The following is a 24,417-nucleotide window of genomic DNA, read 5'->3' as shown; positions in this document are numbered from 1 at the left end:
CATACCTATGTAGATGAGACTGTCCTTCTACCTATTAGCTTTTTCCTAGTTGACTTACAGGAGGGGAAAATTGGGATTATGTGCTGGCGACCCATTGCATTCTTTAGTATGGTGTTCTCATTTCCACTAAGAAGTTTTCTATAATTCTCCTTATTCTACAGCAATAAAGTAAATCCCCCATTATCTCTACTACATCTTGTAGTTTTTGTGCATAGATCTATTGTCACCATTACCATTCTACTTAATTACTTGCCTCTCTTTAGCATTTTTCTTTGTTTTTAAAGATTGTCTTTATTTTATTTATTTATTTTTAATTTAAATTCAAGTTAGTTAACATATAGTGTAGTATTGGTTTCAGGAGTAGAATTTAGTGGCTCATCACTTACATATAACACCCGGTGCTCCTTCCAACAAGTGCCCTCCTTAATGCACATCACCCATTCAGCCCATCACCCCACCTACATCCCCTCCAGCAACCCTCAGTTTGTTCACTACATTTAAAACTCTCTTATGGTTTGCCTCCCTCTCTGTTTTTATCTTATTTTATTTTTCCTTCCCTTTCCCTGTGTTCATCTGTTTTGTTTCTTAAATTCCATATATGAGTCAAAGAGTATGATATTTGTCTTTCTCTGACTGATTTATTTCACTTAGTATAATACACTCTAGTTCCATCCACGTTGCTGCAAATATCTGCTTTCAGTATTAAACTAATCCTGGAGGCACAGGTAGCATGCCACCTTCACCTCACTTCCTCAGTGCCTATCACAGTGTCAGGTATTTAATAAGAGTTCCATTGAAATTTGTTAGATTTAATTGAATTGAAAGTGGCCACAGTGGGAGTGGAGAGGGAAAAGAAAAAGGTGTAAAATCTACTTTCTTTTCATACTCGGGAAATTAAGGACAGAGTTCTTAGAATCATTAAGTTTCAATTTCCCACCTGCAGCCAGAAATCTGTTAACTCCAGTTAAATTTGTGCAGACACGCAAGTATTAACCACATACACTACCTCCTTTATAGCTTAGACTAGAAGCCGAGGCTCTATCTCCGTAGTTCACAGCCTGAACAAGCCAGTCTGGGTTTGTACCAGTTACCAGCTGCTCTTTGTCCTTGTCAGACAGAAAAAGATACATGACCTATAGCTGTCACAAATTACAGTGCTTGTACTACCCAGAATAGTACAATGTGTTCTTTCTTTTCTCAACAGCCAATCAACCTAGATGTGGAAAACTCATTCAGGTATCTTTGCTGTGCTTCCCTTGACCCTGGAAGGCCTCAAGGCTTAACTTTTTTTTTCTAAGTTAATTAAGGTTGGGGACAGTCACTGCTCCTGATGAGAGATGGTTACACACACAAGAAGATTTATCATTAATATTTCCCTTAAATTGTTCCATACTCTTTTTCATGGCTCAGTTTCATCTATTACTCCTAATCAGAGCCAGCTTCTATGTACTCAACTCATCAGGTATTAATGAAGCATCTAATCAGTGTAAGGCTGGGTCTGTAACCACTGGATGGAAAAGGACAAACCTAAACATCATCTATTTTTGATCTTCAATATGATCATTACTGCTCCATATATGCGGTATAGCTCAAGATGAGATGGTAGGAGGGGATGTTGGAAAAGGTGATGATCAGCTTGTTACTGTTGAAGGTATTTAGACAGAGATTTCAGCCATACATTCATTTATTCATTTGTTCAACCAGTAGTTATTAAGTTCTCAGTGTGAACAGAAGTCTCTGTATTGTCCACTGTTTTATTCCCATGTCCAGTGTGGTGGCCAGATGAGAACATAGAATTGGTGGAGGGGGTTAGGGGATGAGATTAGAGATATGATAACCTGTATCAAAGCTCAAACTCTCTGACTATCCTGACAGAACAGGACAATGCTGATTATTCACAGACGATTCCTTTCTGCCTCAAAAGGGAAATTAAAGCTATACAAAGAAAGACAACATGAGCTATTAGTTTTCTCTCCAGGGTTTCATTTATTCATTTTTATATATTTGTTAGTGAGTTAAAAAAAAACTTCAAAGACAGTTTCAAAGATAACATATTGAGGAAAGGAGTTAAGATGGCAGAGGAGTAGGGGTCCCCTTTTTCAGCTGGTCCCCTGAGTCGAGCTAGATAGGTACCAGACTATCCTGAACACCCACGGAATCAGCCTGAGACACAGGAAGATAAATCTGGATCTCTACAAATGAACATCTCCAGCACTGAGTATTGAGATATGAAGGGGGGACCTGTGAATCCACACACAGATATCGGTAGATAAACGGAAGGGGGAGGGAGCTGCCACGTACAGGCGTGGGAAGCAGTAGACACCTGCACTGGGAAGCGGGCTGACTTGTGGACCGGCACCCACGAGAGAGCAGAATGAGACCATGAGATGGGTAACGCGAGCTACCAGTCTGAAAACCAGAGCTCCGGAGTGCGCGTGAACCACACTGAAATGGAGCTCTGGAGCACATGGGGGGCAGCTGTCAGCTGGCGGTGTTAGAAACACAAAGGACAGAGACATGCCAGCCCTGGAAGTGAGGGCTGGGACACTGGGTGTAGGGCGCACATCCCGGGACATTGTAGGGTTTAGCAGCACCAACAGAAACAGAGTTAGGGAGGCCAGAAGAGCTCAGTGGAGAGCGAAATGCGATCTCTCTGTTCTGAGACAGAGGCTGGGATTTGGCCACTGCTGCTCTGACTCCCAGAAGAGGCACAGCAAACTGCCTGGGAAAGCCACCAGAGAACAAAGCCTGGAAATACCAGCTCACAGTGTGCCCATCCCCATCCCCCCTCGCAGGAGACAGGGAGACTCTACCCAAACAGGGTTGCCTGAGCATCAGTGCAGCAGGCCCCTCCCCCAGAAGGCAGATTAAAAATCAAGAAGCCCACATTCCTAAGGTCCCATAAAACAAGTGCACACTGCGTGGGCCCTGGTCAATAATTTGGGCTCTGGACAACTCCACAACCTCTCCTCATCAGAATGACGAGAAGGAGAAATCCCACCCCCCAGCAAAGAAAAGACAAAGAGTCTGTGGCCTCTGCCACAGAAGTAATGGATATGGATATGGATATAACCAAAGTATGAGAAATGGAGTTCAGAGTAACAATGGTCAAGATGATGTGTAGACTTGAAAAAAATATTAATGAAAATATTAACGTAAATATAGAATCTCTAAGGGTGGAAATGAGAGTGAATCTGGCAGAAATTAAAATGCTATGAATCAAATGCAGTCAAAACTAGATGCTCTGATGGCCAGGGCAAATGAGGCAGAAGAATGAATCAGCGAATTGGAGGATGGGTTAGTAGAAGAGAACGCTAAGACAGAAATTGGCTGAGAAAAATCCAATCACAAGAATGTAGGTTACGGGAGATTACTGACTCAACGAAATGTTCCAATGTCAGAATCATCGGCATCCCCGAGGGAGTGGAGAAAAACAGAGGTCTAGAAGAGATATTTGAACAAATTGTAGCTGAAAACTTCCCTGATCTAGCAAAGGAAACAAGCATTTGTGTCCAAGAGGCAGAGAGGACCCCTCCCAAGCTCAACAATGACAAGCCTATGCCACGTCACGTCATAGTGCAATTCACAAATATTATATCCAAGGATACAGTATTGAAAGCAGCCAGGGCAAAGAAATTTCTCACGTACCAAGGCAAAGGTATCAGAATTACGTCAGACCTGTCCACACGGACCTGGAATGAGAGAAAGGGCTGGGGGGCATTTTTAAAGCTCTTTCAGAGAAAAACATGCAGCCAAGGATCCTTTATCCAGCAAGGCTGTCATTCAGAATTGATGGAGAAATAAAGACCTTCCAGAATCTCCAGTCACTGACGAATTTCATAACCACGAAACCAGCCCTACAGGAGATATTAAGGGGGGTTCTATAAAAGTAAAAAGGCCCCAAGAGTGATACAGAACAGAAAGTCACAATCTATAGAAACAAAGACTTTACAGGCAACATGGCATCATTAAAATCATATCTCTAAATAATCACTCTAAATGTAAATGGCCTAAGTGCTCCAATAAAGTGCCACAGCGTGGCAGATTGGATAAAAGGACATGACCCATCCATTTGCTGTCTACAAGAGACTCATTTTGAACCTAAAGATACATCCAGACTGAACATAAAGGGATGGAATACCATCTTTCATGCCAATGGATCTCAAAAGAAAGCTGGGGTAGCAATTCTCATATCAGACAGATTGGATTTTAAACTAAAGACTATAGTTAGAGATAAAGAAGGGCACTATATTATTCTTAAAGGAAGTATCCAACAAGTGGATATGACAATTATAAATATCTATGCCCCCAACAGGGGAGCAGCAAGATACACAAGCCAACTCTTAACCAGAATAAAGAGACATATAGATAATAATACATTAATAGTAGGGTTCTCAGCACTCCACTATCAGAAATAGACAGAGCACCTAAACAGAAAATAAACAAAGAAACAAGAGCTTTGAATGACATACTAGATGAGTTGGACTTCATAGATATAAATAGAACACTACACCCCAGGACCAAAGAATACTCATTCTATTCTAATGACCATGGAACATTGTCAAGAAAAGATCATGCTCTGGATCACAAAACAGGTCTCAACTGATACCAAAAGACTGAAAATATCCCCTGCATATTCTCAGACCACTATGCTTTGAAATTGGAATTCAATCACATGGGAAAATTTGGAAGAAACTCAAACACTTGGAGACTAAGAATGATTCTGCTCAAGAATGATTTGATAAACCAGGAAATTAGAAATCAATTTAAACAATTTATGGAGACCAATGAGAATGAAAACACTGTGGTCCAAAACCTATGGGACACTGCAAAGGCAGTCCTAAGGGGAAAAGACATAGCCATCCAAGCCTCACTCAAAAGAATAGAAAAATCTAAAATGCAGTTTTTATATTCTCACTGCAAGAAGCTGGAACAGCAACAGAAGAACAGGCTTAATTCACACACGAGAAATCAGTTGATCAAGATTAGAGCAGAGATCAATGAATTAGAAACCAGGAGAACAGTAGAGCAGATCAACAGAACTGGAAGCTGGCTCTTTAAAAAAATAAATAAGATTGATAAGCCACTGGAAAGACTTATTCAAAAGAATAGAGAAAGGACCCGAATTAATAAAATTATGAATGAAAAGGGAGAGGTCACAACCAACACCAATGAAATAGGAAGGATTATTAGAAACTTTTACCAACAGCTTTATGAAAATAAATTAAGCAACCTGGGAGAGATGAAGGTCTTTCTGGAAACCTATAAACTACCAAGACTGAAACAGGAAGAAATTGATTATCTAAACAGACCGATTTATCATGAAGAGATTGAAGCAGTGATCAAAAAACTCCCCCAAAACAAGAGTCCAGGGCCTGACGGACTCCCCAGGGAATTCTACCAAGCATTCAAAGAAGAAATTGTACCTATTCTCCTGAAGCTGTTTCAAAAAATAGAAACAGAAGGAAAAATACCAAACTACCAATACTGAGGCCAGTATTACTTTGATCCCCAAAACAGGCAAAGACCCCATCAAAAAGGAGAATTACAGACCTATATCCCTGATGAATATGTATGCCAAAATTCTCAACAAGATCCTAGCTAATAGGATCCAACAGTACATTCAAAGTGTTATCCATGATGACCAAGTGGGATTCATCCCTGGGATGCAAGGGTGGTTCAACATTCGCAAATCAATCAGTGTGATAGATCACATCAACAAGAAAAGAGTCAAGAACCATATGAATCTCTCAATAGAGGCAGAAAAAGCATTTGACAAAATACAACATCCTTTCCTGATTAAAACCCTTCAGAGTGTAGGGATAGAAGGTACATTCCTCAGTCTCATAAAAACCATCTATGAAAAGCCTACAGCAAATATCATTCTCAATGGGGAAAAGCTGGAAGCCTTTCCCTTGAGATCAGGAAAATGACAAGGATGCCCACTCTCACCATTATTATTCAACATAGTACTAGAAGTCCTTGCAACAGCAATCAGACAACAAAAAGGGATAAAAGGTATCCAAATCAGCAAAGAAGTCACACTGTCTCTCTTCACGGATGACATGATCCTCTAAATGGAAAAGCCATAAGAATCCACCCCAAAGTACTGGAACTTATTGAGCAATTCAGTAATGTGGCAGGATACAAAATCCTGCTCAGAAATCAGTTGCATTTCTATACACGAACAATGACACTGAAGAAAGAGAAATTAGGGCATCCATTCCATTTACAATAGCACCAAAAATCATACGTTATCTCGGAATTAACTTAACCAGAGACTTAAAGGATCTATATTCTAGAAACTACAAATCACTCTTGAAAGACATTGAAGAAGACACAAAAAGATGGAAAAATATTCCATGCTCATGGATCGGAAGAATTAACATAGTTAAAATGTCTATGCTACCCAGAGCAATCTACACTTTCAATGCCATCCCGATCAAAATACCAATGACATCTTTCAAAGAACTGGAACAAACAGCCCTGAAATTTGCGTGCAACCAGAAAAGACCCCGAATCACCAAGGAACTGTTGAAAAGGAAAAACAAAGCTGGGGGCATCACAGTGCTGGATTTCAAGCTGTTCTACAAAGCTGTGATCACAAAGACAGCATGGTACTGACACAAAAAGAGACACATAGAACAATAGAACAGAATAGAGAATGCAGAAGTGGAATCTCGGCTCTTTGGGCAACTAATCTTTGACAAAGTGGGAAAAAAGATCCAGTGGAAAAAAGACAGTCTGTTCAATAAATGGTGCTTGGAGCATTGGAGAGGTACACGCAAAAGAATGAAACTTGACCACTCTCTCACACCATACACAAAGATAAACTCCAAATGGATGACAGACCTTGATGTGAGACAGGAATACATCAAAATCCTAGAGGAGAACATAGGCTGCAAACTCTTTGTCATTGGCCACAGCAACTTTTTTCATGACATATCTCCAAAATCAAGAGAAACAAAGGAACAAATGAACTTGTGGGACTTCATCAAGATAAAAAGCTTCTGCACAACCAAGGAAACAGTCACAAAAACTAAGAGGCAGCCCACAGAATGGGAGAAGATATTTGCAAATGATGCTACAGATAAAAGGCTGGTATCCAATCAGAAGGGGGAATGAAGCATGAGAGACTATGGACTCTGAGAAACAAACTGAGGGCTTCGGGGGGGGGGGGAATGGGATAGACTTGTGATGGGTAATAAGGAGGGCACATATTGCATGGTGCACTGCGTGTTATATGCAACTAATTAATCATTGAAATTTACATCAGAAACCAGGGATGTACTGTATGGTGACTAACATAATATAATAAAAAAAAACATTAAAATAAAAAAATTTTTAAAAGCCTGGTATCCAAGATCTACAAAGAACTTCTCAAACTCAATCATGGGGAAAAATAATCAAATCAAAAAACAGGCAGAAAATATGAACAGACTCTTTTCCAATGAAGACATACAAATGGCTAAGAGACACATGAAAAAATGTTCAAATTCATTAGCTATCAGGGAAATTCAAATCAAAACCACATTGAGATACCACCTTACACCAGTTAGAATGGCAAAACTTGACAAGGCAGGAAACAACAATTGCTGGAGAGGATGTGGAGAAAGGGGATTCCTCTTACATTGTTGGTGGGAATGCAAGTTGGTACAGCCACTCTGGAAAACACTGTGGAGGTCCTTTAAAAAGTTAAAAATTGAGCTACCCTATGATCCAGCAATTGCACTATTAGGTATTTACTCAACGGATACAGACGTAGTGAAGAGAAGGGCCATATGCACCCCAATGTTCATAGCAGCATTGTCCACAATAGCTAAGTTGTGGAAGGAGCCGAGAAGCCCTGCAACAGATGACTGGATTAAGAAGATGTGGTCCAGTAATACAATGGAATATTACTCAGCCATCAAAAAGAATGATTTCACAATATTTGCTGCAACGTGGACCGGACTGGAGGAGATAATGCTAAGCGAAATAAGTCAAGCAGAGAAAGACAATTATCATATGGTTTCACTCATTTGTGGAACTTAAGAAGTAGGAAGATCAGTAGGAGAAGGAAAGGAAGAAGGAAGAGGGGTAAACAGAAGGGGAAATGAACCATGAGAGTCTATGGACTCTGGGAAACAAACTAAGGGCTTTAGAGGCGAGGGGAGTGAGGGATCGGTATAGGCTAGTGATGGGTATTACAGAGGGCACGTATTGCACGGTGCACTGGGTGTTATACGCAACTAATCAATCATGGAACTTTACATCAAAACTTGGGATGTACTGTATGGTAACTAATGTGACATAATAAATAATTATTAAAGAAAAGAAAAGAAAAGAAAAGAAAAGAAAAGAAAAGAAAAAAGAAAAGAAAAGAAAAGAAAAGAAAAGAAAAGAAAAGAAAAGAAAAGAAAGGAAAGGAAAGAAAAGGAAAGAAAAGAAAAGGAAAGAAAAGAAAAGAAAATCTGAGTCTGCCCTCTTTAATAAACCCTCTGGAACCAACAGTGTCCACTTCCATATGTGCCAAAAACCACAGTCTCCCACAGCACGCACCCACTGCAGTACCACTACCCTTTGTGACTCTAAAGCCGCAAGCAACCACGGGCTCTTCCTTGCACCTGAGGTTCCTGGATCATGTCTGGGTGCCACCGTAATGTCTGTCCTGCCCTGCTACTGCCCTGTGAACTTTTGCCCAGTCACGGGCACAGCTCTTTCACTCCTCCCAGGGGATGGTAGATGGACCCCAGTTTCCAGTCCCTTTCAGGCTGCTCAGGAAAAGAGCAATTACCAACTGGCTGGCTCATGGTTTATGGTGAACCAAGATGAACGTCCACTCCTGGGCTCACTGACCATAACCTGCTTCCCTGTTCCACCACTCGGGCACTCTACGGGTTCAGGCATCCCCGTTTGCTCTGTGACTCCTCAGATCCTAGGACCACAATGCCCTACCTTGAACTCTTCCTTTTCATTTCCAGAGCCACTTTCAGAGTGGGATGTCTCTAACTAGAGCAGATGATATCTCCCTGCAGATTCACCACTCGCACTTCCTACCTTGAAAAAAAAACAGTCACTTTTCTGAGGGTAGAGATCCAGATATATATTCTTACATCTCAGACACATTTCGTAGGTGTTCAAAATTATTTGATAGATATCCATCTAAATTCAGGGGACCAGTTGAAATGGTGTCCCCTACTCCTCTGCCATCTTGCCTTAGGGTAAGAGTTGTGTTTTCATTTTCATTTGTTTTCATGAATTTTTAAATTTTTCTCTTATTTCCTGGTTGACGTATTTATTCTTTAGTAGGATGCTCTTTAGCCTCCATGTATTTGAGTTATTTCCAATCTTCCTCTCGTTGTTGAGTTTATGTTTCAATGTACTGTGGTCTGAAAATATGTAAGGAATACTCCCAATCTTTTGGTACTAGTTGAGTCGTGTTTTGTGACCCAGTATGTGATCTGTTCTGAAGAATGTTCCATGTGCACTTGAGAAAATGTGTATTCTGTTGCTTTTAGATGGTATGCTCTGAATATATCTCTGAATTCCATCTGGTCCAGTGTGTCATTTGAAGCCTTTATTTCCTTGCTGATTTTCTGCCTGATGATCTGTCTATTGCAGTGCTTGGAGTGTTAAAGTTCCCTAATATTATTGTATTATTATTGTTGTGTTTCTTTGATTTTGTTTTTAATTGGCTTATACAATTGGCTACTCTCATGTTGGGGGCATAAATTTTTTCATTTGTTAGATCTTCTTGTTGAATAGACCTTTAAGTATGATATACTGTCCCTCTTCATCTCTTACTACAGTCATTGGTTTAAAATCGAATTCTTCTGATACAAGGATTGCCACCCCAGCTTTCTTTTGATGTCCATTAGTATGATAAATGGTTTCCATCCCCTCACTTTCAATCTGAAGTTGTCTTTGGGTCTAAAATGAGTCTCTTGCCAGCATATGGATGGGTCTTGCTTTTTTATCCATTCTGATATCTTGTGCCTTTTGTTTGGGGTATTTAGTCCATTTACATTCAGAGTAATTATTGAAAGATATGAATTTAGTACCAGTGTATTACCTGTGAAGTCACTGTTTTTGTATATTGTCTCTGTTCCTTTCTTGTCTATGGTATTTTGGGGCTCTCTCTTCGCTTACAGGATCCCCTTTAATATTTTTTGCCAGCAAAAACTTGATTACAAGTTCCTTTAGTTCTGTTTGTCCTGGAAGTTTTTTATCTCTACTTCTATTTTGAATGACATCCTAACTTAATAAAGTATTCTTTGTTGCATATTTTTCTCATTGAGCACCCTGAATATATGATGGCAGTCCTTTCTGACTTTCCCAGGTGTCTGTGGATAGGTCTGATGCCAACCTAATGTTTCCACCCTTGTAGGTTATGGCCCTCTTGTTCCAAGCTGCTTTCAGGATTTTCTCTTTGTCTCTGACATTTGCAAGTTTCACTATTATATGTCAGGGTGTTGACCTATTTTTATTTATTTTGAGAGAGGCTCTCTGTGCCTTCTGGACTTGAATGCCTGTTTCCTTCCCCAGATTAGGGAAATTCTCTACTACAATTTTCTCCATTATACCTTCTGCCCCTCTGTCTATTTACTCTTCTTTTGGGATCTCAATGATTTTAACATTGTTCCCATTTATGTTTTCACTTACCTCCTGAATCCTTCCCTCATGATCCAGTAGTTGCTTATCTCTTTTTCTCAGCTTCATTTTTAAAAAGATTTTATCTATTTTTGTTTGAGAAATAGTGTGTGAGCAAGAGAGAGGAGGAGTGGGAGAAGAGGGAGAGGAAGAAGCAAGCTCCCCGGTGAACAGGCAGCCTGATGTGGGGCTCGATCCCAGGACCCTGAGATCATGACCTGAGCTGAAGCCAGATGCTTAATGGACTGAGCCATACAGGAGCCCCTTTTTCTCAACTTCTTTATTCTCTATCATTTTGACCTCTATATCCCTAATTCTCTTCTGCCTCATTTATCCTAGCCATTAGAGACTCCATTTTTATTTCATCTCATTAATAGCGTTTACAATTTTGAATTGATTAGATTTTAGTTCTTTTATATCTCCAGAAAGGGATTCTCTAGGGTCTTCTATGTTTTTTCAAGCCCAGCTAGTATCTTTATATTCATTATTCTGAACTCCAATTCCTACATCTTACTTATGTCCATACTGATTAGGTCCCTGGCAGTCAGTCCTGCCTCTTGTTCTCTTTTTTGATGTGAGTTTTTCCATCTTTTCATTCTGTCTAGAGAAGAATAGATGACTGACAGAACAAATAAAATGGCAACAATGACCTCAGAGAAATATACACTGAAAAATCAGAAGAGACCCAAAACAAAAAACAAAACAGAAAAAAGGAAAAGAAAAAAAAAGATAATATAATCAGACACGTGGACAGAATAGAGACAGAACAGAATAGAGCAATACATTGGATCCTCTGTGTATTTTGGTCTGTTTGTTAGAAAACTAGATCCCAAAATTGCAAAAAAAGAAAAACATATATATACAAAAATAAAAGTAAATACAATGAAAGAATAGGATGTAACTGTAAAAATGGAAAATTAAAACAGATTTTTAAAAAACAGTTCATAAAATATGAAATTAACTGAAAAAGGAAAGAGATAAAAATTAAAATTGAAAGATTAAAGAATCTAAGGGAATGAAAAACCATTAATTCTACATACTATTCTCCCCTAGCACTGGAATTTTGCTGTTCTCTGTGATCGGTAAACTTGGTTTTAGCCTATGTTCTTGCTGATCTTCCAGGTGTGGGGCCTGTTCCACTGATTCTCAGGTGTCTTTGCCCTGGGCAGAATTACACCACCCTTACCAGGGGTCCAGGCTCAGTAATCTGCTCCAGATTGTTCTATGTGGCTTTTATTCCCTGAAGGCTTTCAGCGCTGCTTTAGAGGATAAGAATGAAAATGGCAGCCTCCCAGTCTCCAGCCCTGGAGCTGAAAGCTTGGATCCCCACTCCTCAGTATGCCTCAGGGAAAAGCAGTCATTCACTTCTGTCTCCCGGGTCTCTGGCCGCACTTCATGCTCATGCAGCCTGTGACTGAACATTTCTATCTCAGTCACACAACCCCGTTTCAAGTCTCCAAATCCTGCATACTCCTACAGCTCACACCAACTCCACTGCTCCTAGGGGAGGAAGGGTGGTCTTGCCAGTTCTACTGCTTGTTGGGCCTCTGCTCAGGGAGCAGTCACCCAATCGTGCCATGGTTCACAGCTTATGGCAATCCCAAACCAAAAGACCATTCCTGGGCTCACTGGTTGCAGACATCTTTCCCGCTCCAATGCCAGGGAACTCCGTTGCACTCAGGCACCCCTGGTCTTCCTGTGACCCCAAGGATCCTGAGACCACACTGTCCCACCTAGGATTCTGCCCTGCTTAGTCACCTGAATGGCTCTCAGGCAGGGACGTTCCTCATAGGAGCAGATTTCTAAAAGTTCTGATTTTGCTCTCCACTGCTATATCACTTTCCAGTAGCTGGCTTATGGAGGCTCCCTCTCCCTGAAGTTTATCTTCCCATAGATTGCTTCAGATTCACTTCTCCACACCTCCTACCTTGCAGAAAGTGGTCACTTTCTATTTGTAGAGTTGCAACTATTCTTTTTTTAGATCTCCAGTTAAGTTTGCAGGTATTCAGAATGGTTTGATAGCTATCTAGCTGAATTCCTGGGACCAGATGAAACTAAGGTCTCCTATGCCTCTTGGAGCCATCTTGGATCTATACCTATACCTTTTCGTAATATTTTCTTATAATTGTATTTCTATGGTGTTGGTTGTTATTTCTCCTCTGTTGCTGTAATTTTATTTATTTGAGACCTTTCTCTTTTCTTTTTGGTAAGTCTGGCTCGAGGTTTATCAGTTTTATTAATTTTTTAAATAATAATATTCTATTATGTTGTTAGTCACCATAGAGTACATCCTTAGTTTTTGATTTAGTGTTCCATGATTCATTATTCACGCATAACACCCAGTGCTCCATGCAATGTGTGCCCTCCTTAAGACCCATCACTGGCCTATCCCAATCCCCTGTCCCCCTCCCCTCTGAAGCCCTTAGTTTGTTTCCCAGTTTTATTAATTTTTGCAAAGAATCAGCTCCTGATTTCATTGATCTGTTCTATTGCTTTTTTAGTTTCTATCATTTATTTCTGCTCTAATTTTCTTTTTAGAGAGAGAGAGTGAGTGAGAGTGAGTGGGGAGGTGGGGCAAAGAGAGGGGGATAATCTTAAGCAGGCTCCACACCCAGCACAAAGCCTGACATGGTGCTCAATCTCATGACGCTGAGACCTGAGCCAAAATCAAGAGTCAGATGCTTATCTGAGCCACTCAGGTGCCCCTGCTCTAATTTTTATTATTTCCTTCCTTCTGCTGCCCTTAGGCTTCATTTATTCTTCTTTATCTAGCTCTTTTAGGTGCAAAGGTTGTTTGAGATTTTTCTTACTTCTTAAAGTAGGCTTGTATTGCTGTACTCTTCCCTCTTGGAACTGCTTTTTCTTCATACAGGAAGTTTTGGATCACGTGTTTTCATTCTTATTTGTTTCCGAATGTATATTTTATTTTTTCCTTGATTTACTAGTTGGTTCATTCATTGTTCTGTAGCACATTGTATAACTGCTATGCATGCATTTGTGGTCTTCCTAGGTTCTTTTTTCTTGTGATTGACTTCCAGTTTCATAGCTTTGTGATCAGGAAAAAATGCATGGTATAAGTCCAATCTTTTTGTATTTGTTGAGGTCTGTTTTGTGACCTAATAAATGACCTAGTCTGGAGAATGCCCCATGTGAACTCGAAAAGAATGTGTATTCTTTTGTTTTAGGATACAGTGTTCTGAATATATCTGTTAAATTCATCTGATCCAGTGTATCATTCAAAACCATTGTTTCCTTGTTGATTTTCTGTTTAAATGATCTGTCCATCGATGTAAGTAGTGTGTTAAAGTCCCCTACTATTATTGTACTATTATCAATTACTTCCTTGATGTTTGCTATTGTTTCATATATTGTGCATTTCCATGTTGCATGCATAAATATTTACAATTGTTATATCTTCTTGCTGGATTGTCCCCTTTATTATGACATAGGCCCTTCTTCAGCTCTTGTTACAATCTTTGTTTTAAAATCTAGTTTTTCTGGGGCGCCTGGGTGGCTCAGTCATTAAGCATCTGTCTTTGGCTCAGGGTGTGATCCCAGGGTCCTGGGATCGGGCCCCTCATTGGGATCCTCCACTGGGAGTCTGCTTCTTCCTCTCCCATTCCCCCTGCTTGTTTTCCCTCTCTCACTGGCTCTCTCTCTCTCTTTCTGTCAAATAAATAAATAAAGTTTTTTAAAAAATAAAATAAAATCTACTTTGTACTCTCTTAAGTATTGCTACTCTAGCTTTCTTTTGATCTCAATTTGCATGATACATGTTTCTCCATCCCTTCACCATCAATACGCAGGTGTCTTTAAGTTTAAAATGAGTCTCCTGTAAGAAGCATATAGATAAGTCTTGTTTTTTAATATATTCTGATTGGAGCATTTAGTTTTTTCAGAGTAGTTAATGACAGATACACATTTATTGCAATTTTATTACTTGTTTTGTCATTGTTTCTGGAAAATTTCTCTGATCCTTTCTTGTCTCTGTCACTTTTGGTCTTTCTTTTCCACTCAAAGAGTCCTCATTAATATTTCTTGCAGGGATTATTTTAGTGGTTATGACTTTTTTAGTTTTTTTTTGAAACTCTTTATCTCTCTTCTTCTGAATCATAGCTTCACTATATGTAATATTTTTGGCTGCAGATTTCTCCCATATAGCTCATTGAATATATCATGCCACTGTCTTCTGGCTTGCCAAGTTTCTGTTGCAAAATCTGCAGCTAGCCTTATGAGTCTTCTCTTATAAGTTAAGGACTAGTTTTGCTGTTTTCAAGATTTATTTCCTTATCACTATACTTTGCAAATTCAACTATAATATGTCTGGGTGTTGTCCTGCTTTCTTGATTTTGATGAGAGCTCTCTGTGTCTCCAGAATCTAGATGTCTATTTCGTTCCCTGGATTAGGGAATTTTTTGGCTATTACTTCCTCAAATAAATTTTTTGCCTTCTTTTATCTTTTCTTCCTCTGGGATTCCTATAATATGAATGCTATTACATGTGATGTAGTTATTGAGTTCCCTAAGACTATTCTCATTCCATGTTCCATAATTTTCCTTTCTCTCCTTGTTAAACTTAATCATTTTCCATTATTTTGTCTTTGGTATGACTATTTAGTTTCTCTGCTGCTTCTATCCTGCTGTTCATTGCATCAAGCCTATTTCTAATCTCATTTATTTCATGCTTCATCTCTGATTCTTTTTTAACTCTTTTATCTCTGTAGTAAGAGTCTCTCCGGTGTCTTCTTTTCTTTTCTCAATCTCATTAAGTATTCTTATGATTATTGCTTTAAATTCTCCATCAAGCATGTTACTTATATCTGCTTTGCTTAGATTTGTGTCTGTGGCCTCATCTGTTTCTTTAATTTGGGATAAATTCTTCCATCCAGGAATTTTTTCTAAGTCTCTGCCTTCTTCTCTGTGTTAGAAAAGACAATTATGTTTCCTGCTCCTAAAAGTAACAGCTTTATGAAGAAGAAATCATGTAGTGTCCAGGGCCTGGCACTTCGGGGACTGTCTCTGCTATGTGCTGTCTGTGCTCTGCTACTGTGTTTTGGCTGCTCTAACCTTCAGGCCAGTCATCAACAGAGGCTCTTCTTGCCTCCTGTGGGCAGTGTTTGGTCCTGGGGCTGAATGTGGCATGTTGTAACTAGGTGTGCTCTGAGCTGCATGTGAAATGAGACCTGATACTATTCTACTAGAACTGAGGCCCTGAAGAACTATTTGGTCAGAATATGTGGTGTGGACAAGTGTTTTTGCATGTCTTCTGGGGGCAGGGCCCACTGCCTTGGGACTGAGGCAAGCTTGACCGAGGGGGAAGCCCCAAAAGAATGCAGAGTGTTGGGGCTTGTTGTAAACAAGCTAAGCAGCCAGTGTTGGCACTGCAGTGCTTCCCACAGTGACTCTGAGTTTATGCTGAGGGGTAGGGAAGGGAAATGGCGTCAGCCAGCTCCTTTGTTCCCAGAGAGGTTTCTGTATCAAGGCTACCCCTCAGGGATGTACACCAAGAAAAGCAAATAATCTCCTCACTGTGTGCCCCAGACATTCTTTAAATTACTGTTTCCATGCCATCTGGCCCAGAGTTTCTTGTTTGTTTGTTTGTTTGTTTGTTTGTTTGTTTGTTTGTTTTTGCCTATCTTCTCTCCAATCTCTATCCAGCCAGGCCCAATGTCCTTTAAAATTCCAGGCTTTCGGAAGGGAGTGTCATGATCTATTCAATGTACTGAATAGGAAAAATCCATTGCCAAACTAAAATCTTCTATCCTGAAAGGCTATCATTCAGAATAGAAAGAGAGATAATGAGTTTCCCAGAAATGACCTAGTGGGTCATTGTGGTCTCAGGATCCCAGGACACAGGGAAAGAACCACGCTGCCTGAACTGATAGAGGGCCCTAGCAGTGGAGAAGCAAAACTGATTATGGTCAGCAAGCCCAGAAGGGACTCTCAGCTCAGGTCACCATAAACTGTGAGCCTTGCCAGGCCAGTGACCACTCTTTGCCTGAGCACCCTGAAAAAGACTAGAATGTGTAGGCCATTTACCATCCCATGGGAGAGGTGAAATGGCTGTGCCCAGGACCAAGCAACAGCTCTCAGGGCAGTGGCAGCCCTGGAAAGGACAGGAAATCACCACCCAGCCATGACCCTGGAGCAGTAGAGCAGGGTGCATGCGTGAGCCTGCAACCACTTGCAATCACAAAAACACATGGTAGAAACACTTGTAGGTCCCTGGGTCTTCCCCCAGGGGATTGCAGTGGATGTGGACCATGAGAGTTTGGCACACACAAAAGGTAAAAAGTTTGTATTGAAGAGGGGGTATACGATCTCTCACCTCTGGGCCAGAGATCCGGACTCGACTATTTTTTGCTCTGATCCTATGAAGACCCACAAGAAGGCTCCAGGGGAAAATAGCCACAGAGAGGACCAGCTTCTGCTGAGCCCATCCCCCTGACAAGAGGTAGGGCAATTCTGATCCGGAGAAGCAACACAGCATGTCCCTCCCCCAGAAGACAGACTGGAAGAACAGGTGGACAAAAACTTTATGGATCCCTCCAGACTGTAAAACTCCAGTGCCAGGGAAAATTAGTATATCAAGTTACACTGTTTTCTCATGACTCATTTATCTTTCAGTCTAAAATTTTCCATATATTTTTTTTACCTTTTTCCCATTTCAACTAGATTCTTATTTTACCAACTTATGCTTCTTAGTCACTTTTTAACTTTTATTTTACTTTTTACATCCCCATTTTATAGATACAGGCTCCATTCTAGTCATTTTTTCACTCTATTCAAGAAAGTTTTTGCTTTCTTTGCAATTTTGTGATGTAGTGTCTTCTAACACAGAGACCAAATTTCAATCAGGAACAAGTGAATCACCCTGCTTTGTCCACCCTGTGAAATTAAGGTCTCTTTCCTCTCCTTTTTTATTGTTTTGTTTCATTTTGGTTTTGTTTGTTTTTCTGTGGTGGCTCCCAACAACTAAGTATTTTTCTAGGGTTTCTTGGGTTGTGGTTGATATTTTGGACTCTTCTCATTCACTTACCCATCCCTCTCTGAGCAAAATGACTAGAAGGAAGAATTCACAACAAAAGAAATTACCAGAGTCAATTTTCTCTGCCACAGAGCTAATCAATATGGATATAAGTAAGATGTCAGAGATGGAATTCAGGATAGCAATCATAAAGTTAATAGCTAGGCTTGAAAAAAGCATAAATGACAGTAGAGAATCTCTAAGGGCAGAAATGAGATCTAATTAGGTTGAACTTAAAAATGCTATGAATGAGATGCAGTCTAAATTGGATGCTCTAAGAGCTAGGGCCAATGAGGCAGAAGAGAAAATAAGTGGTCTAGACGACAGGCTGATGGAAAGGAAGGAAGTGGAGTAAAAGAGAGAAAGACAACTAATAGCCCATGAAAAAAGGCTTGGAGAGACTAATGATGCCATGAAACGTTCCAATCTCAGAGTTATTGGGATCCCAAAGGCTTCTATCTTCACAAAACAAGATGTAGGTTGAAAGTTGCATTCTACAGAGATTTGTTTCTCAGAGGTAAGGGTAAGCATTTTCTTTATGTTTTTACACATACTTCTAAAAATGCTTCTATATTCAGGAAAGACAATGTTAGTTGAAAGATGGTTTCTCAGTAATGGGTATTAAGGAGGGCACGTATGGCATGGAGCACTGGGTGTTATACGCAAACAATGAATCATGGAACACTACATCAAAAACTAATAATGTACTGTATGGTGACTAACATAACATAATAATAAAAAACGAAAGGTGGTTTCTCTACAATGTTGTTCCTTAGAGTTAAATATATGGCACTTTCTATATGCTTCCACAGGAACTTTCAAAAAAGTGTCTATCTTAATGAAACAAGAGGTTATTTGTAAGTTGCATTCTACACAGGCTTGTTTTTCAAAGATAAGTATATGGCACTTTCCTTTTGCTTTCACACACACTTTTGAAAATGCTTCTTTCTTCTGGAATGAAGAAAAAAACAAATAATGCAGTCAAGAAATGGGGAGAAGACATACAAATGGCCAGCAGACACATGAAAAAATTCTCTACATCACTTGCCATCAGGGAAGTGCAAATCAAAAGCACAATGAGATACTGCCTTACACCAGTCAGAATGGCTAAAGTTAACAAGACAGAAAACAAGTGCTGGAGAGGATGTGGAGAAAGGGGAACCCTCTTACACTGTTGGTGGGAATGCAAGCTCGTACAGCCACTCTGGAAAACAGTATGGAGGTTACTCAAGAAGTTAAAAATAGAGCTAGCTTACAGCCCAGTAAATACCCAGTAAATACTACACTTGCAGTATTGGGTATTTACCTCAAAGATACAAATATAGTGAAAAGAAGGGGCACATGCACCCCAATGCAGAAGGAGTTGAGATGTCCTTCATCAGATGAATGGATAAAGATGATGTGGTCCATATACATAATGGGATATTATTCAGCTAACAGAAAGGATGAATGCCTACCGTTTACATCAACATGGATGGAACTGGAAGATATTACAGTAAGTGAAATAAGTTAATCAGAGAAAGACAATTATCACATGGATTCACTTATATGTTCACTCTTTCACATAAGAAATAGTGCAGAGGATCATAAGGGAAAGGAGAGAAAACTGAATGGGCAGTAATCAGAGAGGGAGATAAACCATGAAAGACACTTATGGGAAGCAAACTGAGGGTTGAAAGAAGGGAGGTGGGTGGGGGATAAGGTAACTCGGTGAATAACATTAAAGAGGGCATGTGATATGATGAAACCTGGGTGTTATTCACAACTAATGAATCATTGAACACCACCTCAAAAACTGATGATGTACTGTATGTTGGTTAATTGAATTTAAATTAAAAAAAAATGTAGTCTGTGATTGCCTCACAATACCCAAGAAAAAAAAATAAAAGATACCTCATTCCTTACATGGATCAGGAGATCTTGCGGCAATTCTCCCATGATCTCAGTCCTAATCTCATGAGATCTCATTAAAATCTTGCAGGATCTCATCAAAATCTCATGAGATCTCACGCAAATCTTGTGAGATCGCATCCAAGTCTTGTGAGATCTCAGGCCCATCCAGTGAGATCTAGGGCCAAAACCCATTGGATCTCTATCCAAGCTCCTGAGTCCTTAGGATAATCTGGCACTCCCTAGCAGAGCCTGCTTGGAGCTCCTAATGTCAGCAGGGATGGCAAATGCCAGGAATGGGCACAACTTCCAATATTTCTGGGTTCAGTATTAATCTTAGACACGATTTTCAGGAAGACACAAAGTATCTCACACATAAATCCCTGGTGTTTCATTTTCTTGTGTTAAGTGGGGGTAAGAAGGGAGCACTGAATTCACGATGAATGGGCCCTGTGGATGCTTATTCACACTAAACCAGAGGTGATAGAAACAGGAGGACAGGAGGAGAAGCAAGAAGAAATGTGCCCTGGAGCAGGACATGTGAGCACATGGACAGGCTCCCTGGGCACTTTCCAATCTTTCAAATCCTTAAGGCAGTCTGTTGTTACCTCACAACTTCCCTCCAAAAAAGAAAAGATGCCTCTTTCCTTAGCTGGATCTCACAACATTTGGGGAAAATCTCATGTGATTTCAGTCAAAATCTCACTAGATCTCATCCAAATCTCATGAGATCTCAGGTCCAGCCAGCAAGATATAGGCCTTAAACCTATTGAATATCTGGCCAAATTCCCAGGCTCTTTGGAGGATCTGGCACTTCCTGCAGAGCCTGCTTGGCCATCCTTATGTTAAAGTGATGGCACATGACAGGATTGGGCACAACTTCCAGTATTTTCCAGTTTCAGTATTACTCCCAGACATGACCTGCAGGAAGACACAAGGTGTCACACACCTAAATTCCTGGTGTTTCATTTTCCTGTGTTAAGTGGGGGTAAGAAGGTAACACTGAATTCAGGATGAATGGGCCCTGTGGACTCTGATTCATTCATACTAAACCAGAGGTGATAGAAACAGGAGGGCAGAAGGAGAAGGAAGAAGGATTGTGACCTAGAGCAGGAGATGTGAGCACACAGACAGACTCCTGGGGGTCTTTCCAAGGCTTTAAACTCCTTAAGGCAGTCTGTGATTGCCTCATAACACCCCAGAAAAAAAAGAAAAGATACATCTTTCCTTAGCTGGATCTCATGAGATCTTAGGTCAAATCTCTTGAGATCTCATCTAAATCCTGTGATATCTCATCCAAATCTTATGAGATTTCAGGCTCAGTGAGGGGAATTGAGTGCCAAAACTTGTGATATCTGTGTCTAAAACTCCCAGGCCTTAAGGAGGATCTAGTACTCTCTAGCAGAGCTTGCTTGGTGCTACTTAATTCCTTCAGGATGGCAATTCCACAACTGGGCATGACTGCCAATATTTACAATTACACAAATGCTCACAGACAGGAACTGTATGAAGATACAAGGTGTCTTCCTTCTATATCCCTGGTGTTTCAGCATCCCAGTGAAGTAGAGGTAAGAAGGTAGCATTGAATTCAGGATGAATGGGCCCAGCGACTGATATTCACACTGAACTGCAGGGGATAGAAACAGGAGGACAGGAGGAGAAGGAAGAAGCAATATGTCCTGGAGCAGGACATGTGAGCATACAGGCAGGCTCCCTGTGGGCTTTCCCAGTCTTTCAACATGTTAAGGCTCTCTGTGTTTGGCTCTCTGTCAAGTAAATAAAATCTTTAAAAAGAAAAAGATTGGAGATGATAGAAACAGGGTGGTTGGAGGAGAAAAAAAGAAGCAATGTGTCCTGGACCTGGATATCTGAGCACATAGGCATGATCCCTCAGGGCTATCCCATTCTTTTAACAAATGAAGGCTGTCTGTTTGCAACTCACGCTCTCCCCTCAAAAAAAATTAATAAATAAAAATTGTAAAAAGATGATAAATCTCTTCTTGCCTTAGTCAGATATCATGCAATCTTGGGACAATTATGTGAATTCTCAGGACACCTATCAGGAATCCTGGAACCAAATATCACAAGATCTCAACAAATCTCATGAGAACAAAGACCCCTGCTTGGAACCTAGCCAAAATATCCTGTGAGATTGGGCCTAATCTTATGAAATCTACAGCCAAATTAGTGAGTCCTGGGTAGAAATCTTAAGGGAACTCATTAGTGTTGGGAACTCCCTAGCATTGATGCCTGCACAGCATAATAATAGGTAGTGCTTGGACATTCCTTTCTGGGGAATGCTGGGAACAACTGGCATTCTACAAAGCCCACGGATGCCATTCTGATGTTGGGGTCAAAATGGAGCATGGAAATAAGGATAATGGGCCTCCAGGTCCCTTACTGTCATTACATGAGAGGTGATAGACTCATAGGTACTGGAAGAGGCAAGGACTGGCTCATCTGAACACATAGGAAGCCTCTCTGGGTGCTTTCCTAGGCCTTTGACTTTTCAGGACAGTTTATGCGAGAGTTGCCACCCACAGAAAGAAGCCACCTCTTCCTTTTGAGTGATTTCAGGAAATGGTGGGGGTAATTCTCACTGGTTCTCAGGCCACTGTTCCTGACACCTCGACCCTAATGTAATGAGATCTCAGAGCAAATCTCATGAGATCTATGGACAAATATCACAAAGTTTCAGGAAAACAAGCACAGAAGCTGGGCATGTGAATACACGGGCAGTCTCCCTGGGGGGTCTTGAGGCATTCGACATGCTAAGGGTATCTGTGTGTGTGTCAGCAGGATAAGCCATCTTTTGCCTTAGCCAGATCTCATGTAATATTTGGGTAAATCTTGTGGTTTCATATTTGAAATGTTTACACATGTCTATGTGGATATAGAAGGAAAGTACCATATACTTAACTCATTCAAACAACACTGTATAGAAAGCATCTTTCAACTAACATCCTTCATTAAGATACAAGTGTTTTCAAATGTATCTGTGGAAGTATAAGAAAGTCTCAATATACTCAATGAAATGACATGTGTAGAAAGCATCTTTCCAATGATATCTTCTTTCATGAAGAGAGTAGCGTTTTCAAATGTATGTGTGGAAACATAAGGAAAGTGCCATATACTTAACTCAATGAAACAACCATGTAGAAAGTATCTTTCTTTTTTGTAGCTCTTCTCTCCTTTTATTTATTAATTTTTTAAAAAATTCAATTTGCACTGGGTGTTATTTGTAAATAATGAATCATTTAACACTACATCAAAAACTAATGGTGTACAGGGGCTAACTGAATATAATAATAAAAAAATAAAAAGAAATAAATTCAATTAGCCAAGGTATGATGTACTCATCATTAGTTTTTTTATAGTTTTCAATGATTCATTAGTTGAATTTCTGGGGTGAACTGAGCAAAGTGCAGAGACTGCAGCAGATTTTGGATAACCTGGCCACCCCTTTCTTCTGTGAGCCACAATAGGCTTAAACCTTTGTACACAAAGATGTTATTTGAAAGATGCTTCTCTACACAGTGTTGTTTCAATGAATTAGGTATATGGCACTTTCCCTATTTTACCACACGCACACATTTGATAAGGCTATTATTTTCATGATAGATTTTAGTTGAAAGATGCTTTCTAGCACTGGGTGATATACTCAACTAGAAAGTGTCAACTAGACACTGTGTAGAGAAGCATCTTTCAGCTAACATCTTCTTTCATGAAGATAGAAGGATTTTCCAATATATCTGTGGAAGCATAGTGAATGTGCCATTATTTAACTTATCAAAAAAACACTGTGTAGTAAAGCATCTTACAACTAATATCTATCATATCTATATCTATAAAGAAATTATCAAACTCAACACCCAAACACAAATAATCCAGTCAAGAAATGGACAGAAGTCATGAACAGACATTTCTTCAAAGAAGACATACAAATGTTTAAAAGACACATGAAAAAATGTTCAACATCACTTGGCATCAGGGAGATACAAATTAAAACCATGATGAGATACCATCCCACACAGGTCAGAATGGCTAAAATGAACAACTCAGGAAACAACACCTGTTGGTGAGGGTGCAGATAAAGGTGTACCCTCCTGCATTGTTGGTGGGAATTCAAACTGTGGCAGCCATTCTGGAAAGCAGTATGCAGGTTCCTCAAAGACTTAAAAATAGAACTACCCTATGACCCAGGGATTTCACCACTAGGTATTTACCTGAAAGATACAAAAATACTGATTCAGAGGGGCACATACACTCCAGTGCTTATAGCAGCATGTCCACAATAGCCAAACCATGGAAAGAGCCCAGAAGACTATCAACAGATGAATGCACAAAGAACTTGTGATATATGTGTAACACACACACACACACACACACACACACACATACACACACACACACAATGGAGTACTACTCAGCCATCAAAAAGAATGACGTCTTGCCATTTGCAGGGACATGAATGGAAATAGAGGGTATTATGCTAAGCGAAGTAAGTCAGTCAGAGAAAGACAAATACCATATAATTTCATTCATATGCTTAATTTAAGAAATATAGCAGATGAACATAGGGGAAGGGAATGAAAAGTAAAATAAGATGGAAATGGAGGGAAGCAAACCATAAGAAAACTCTAGGAAATAAAGTGAGAGTTTGCTGAAAGGGAGGTAGGTGGGGAGATGGGATAATTGGGTGATGGGCATTAAGGAGGGCTTAATTTTATGAAACTCTAGGAATCAAACTGAAGGTTGCTGGAAGGGAGATGGCTGGGGGGAAGGGGTAGTTGGGTGATAGGCATTAAGGAGGGCACTTGATGTAGTGAGCACTGGGTGTTATAGGCAACTGATGAATCACTAAATTAT

The sequence above is a fragment of the Ursus americanus genome, chromosome 16, assembly GCF_024610735.1.
Source record: "Ursus americanus isolate L20-20 chromosome 16, mUrsAme1.1.p, whole genome shotgun sequence".
NCBI lineage: Eukaryota > Metazoa > Chordata > Mammalia > Carnivora > Ursidae > Ursus > Ursus americanus.
This window is presented reverse-complemented; position numbering follows the sequence as displayed.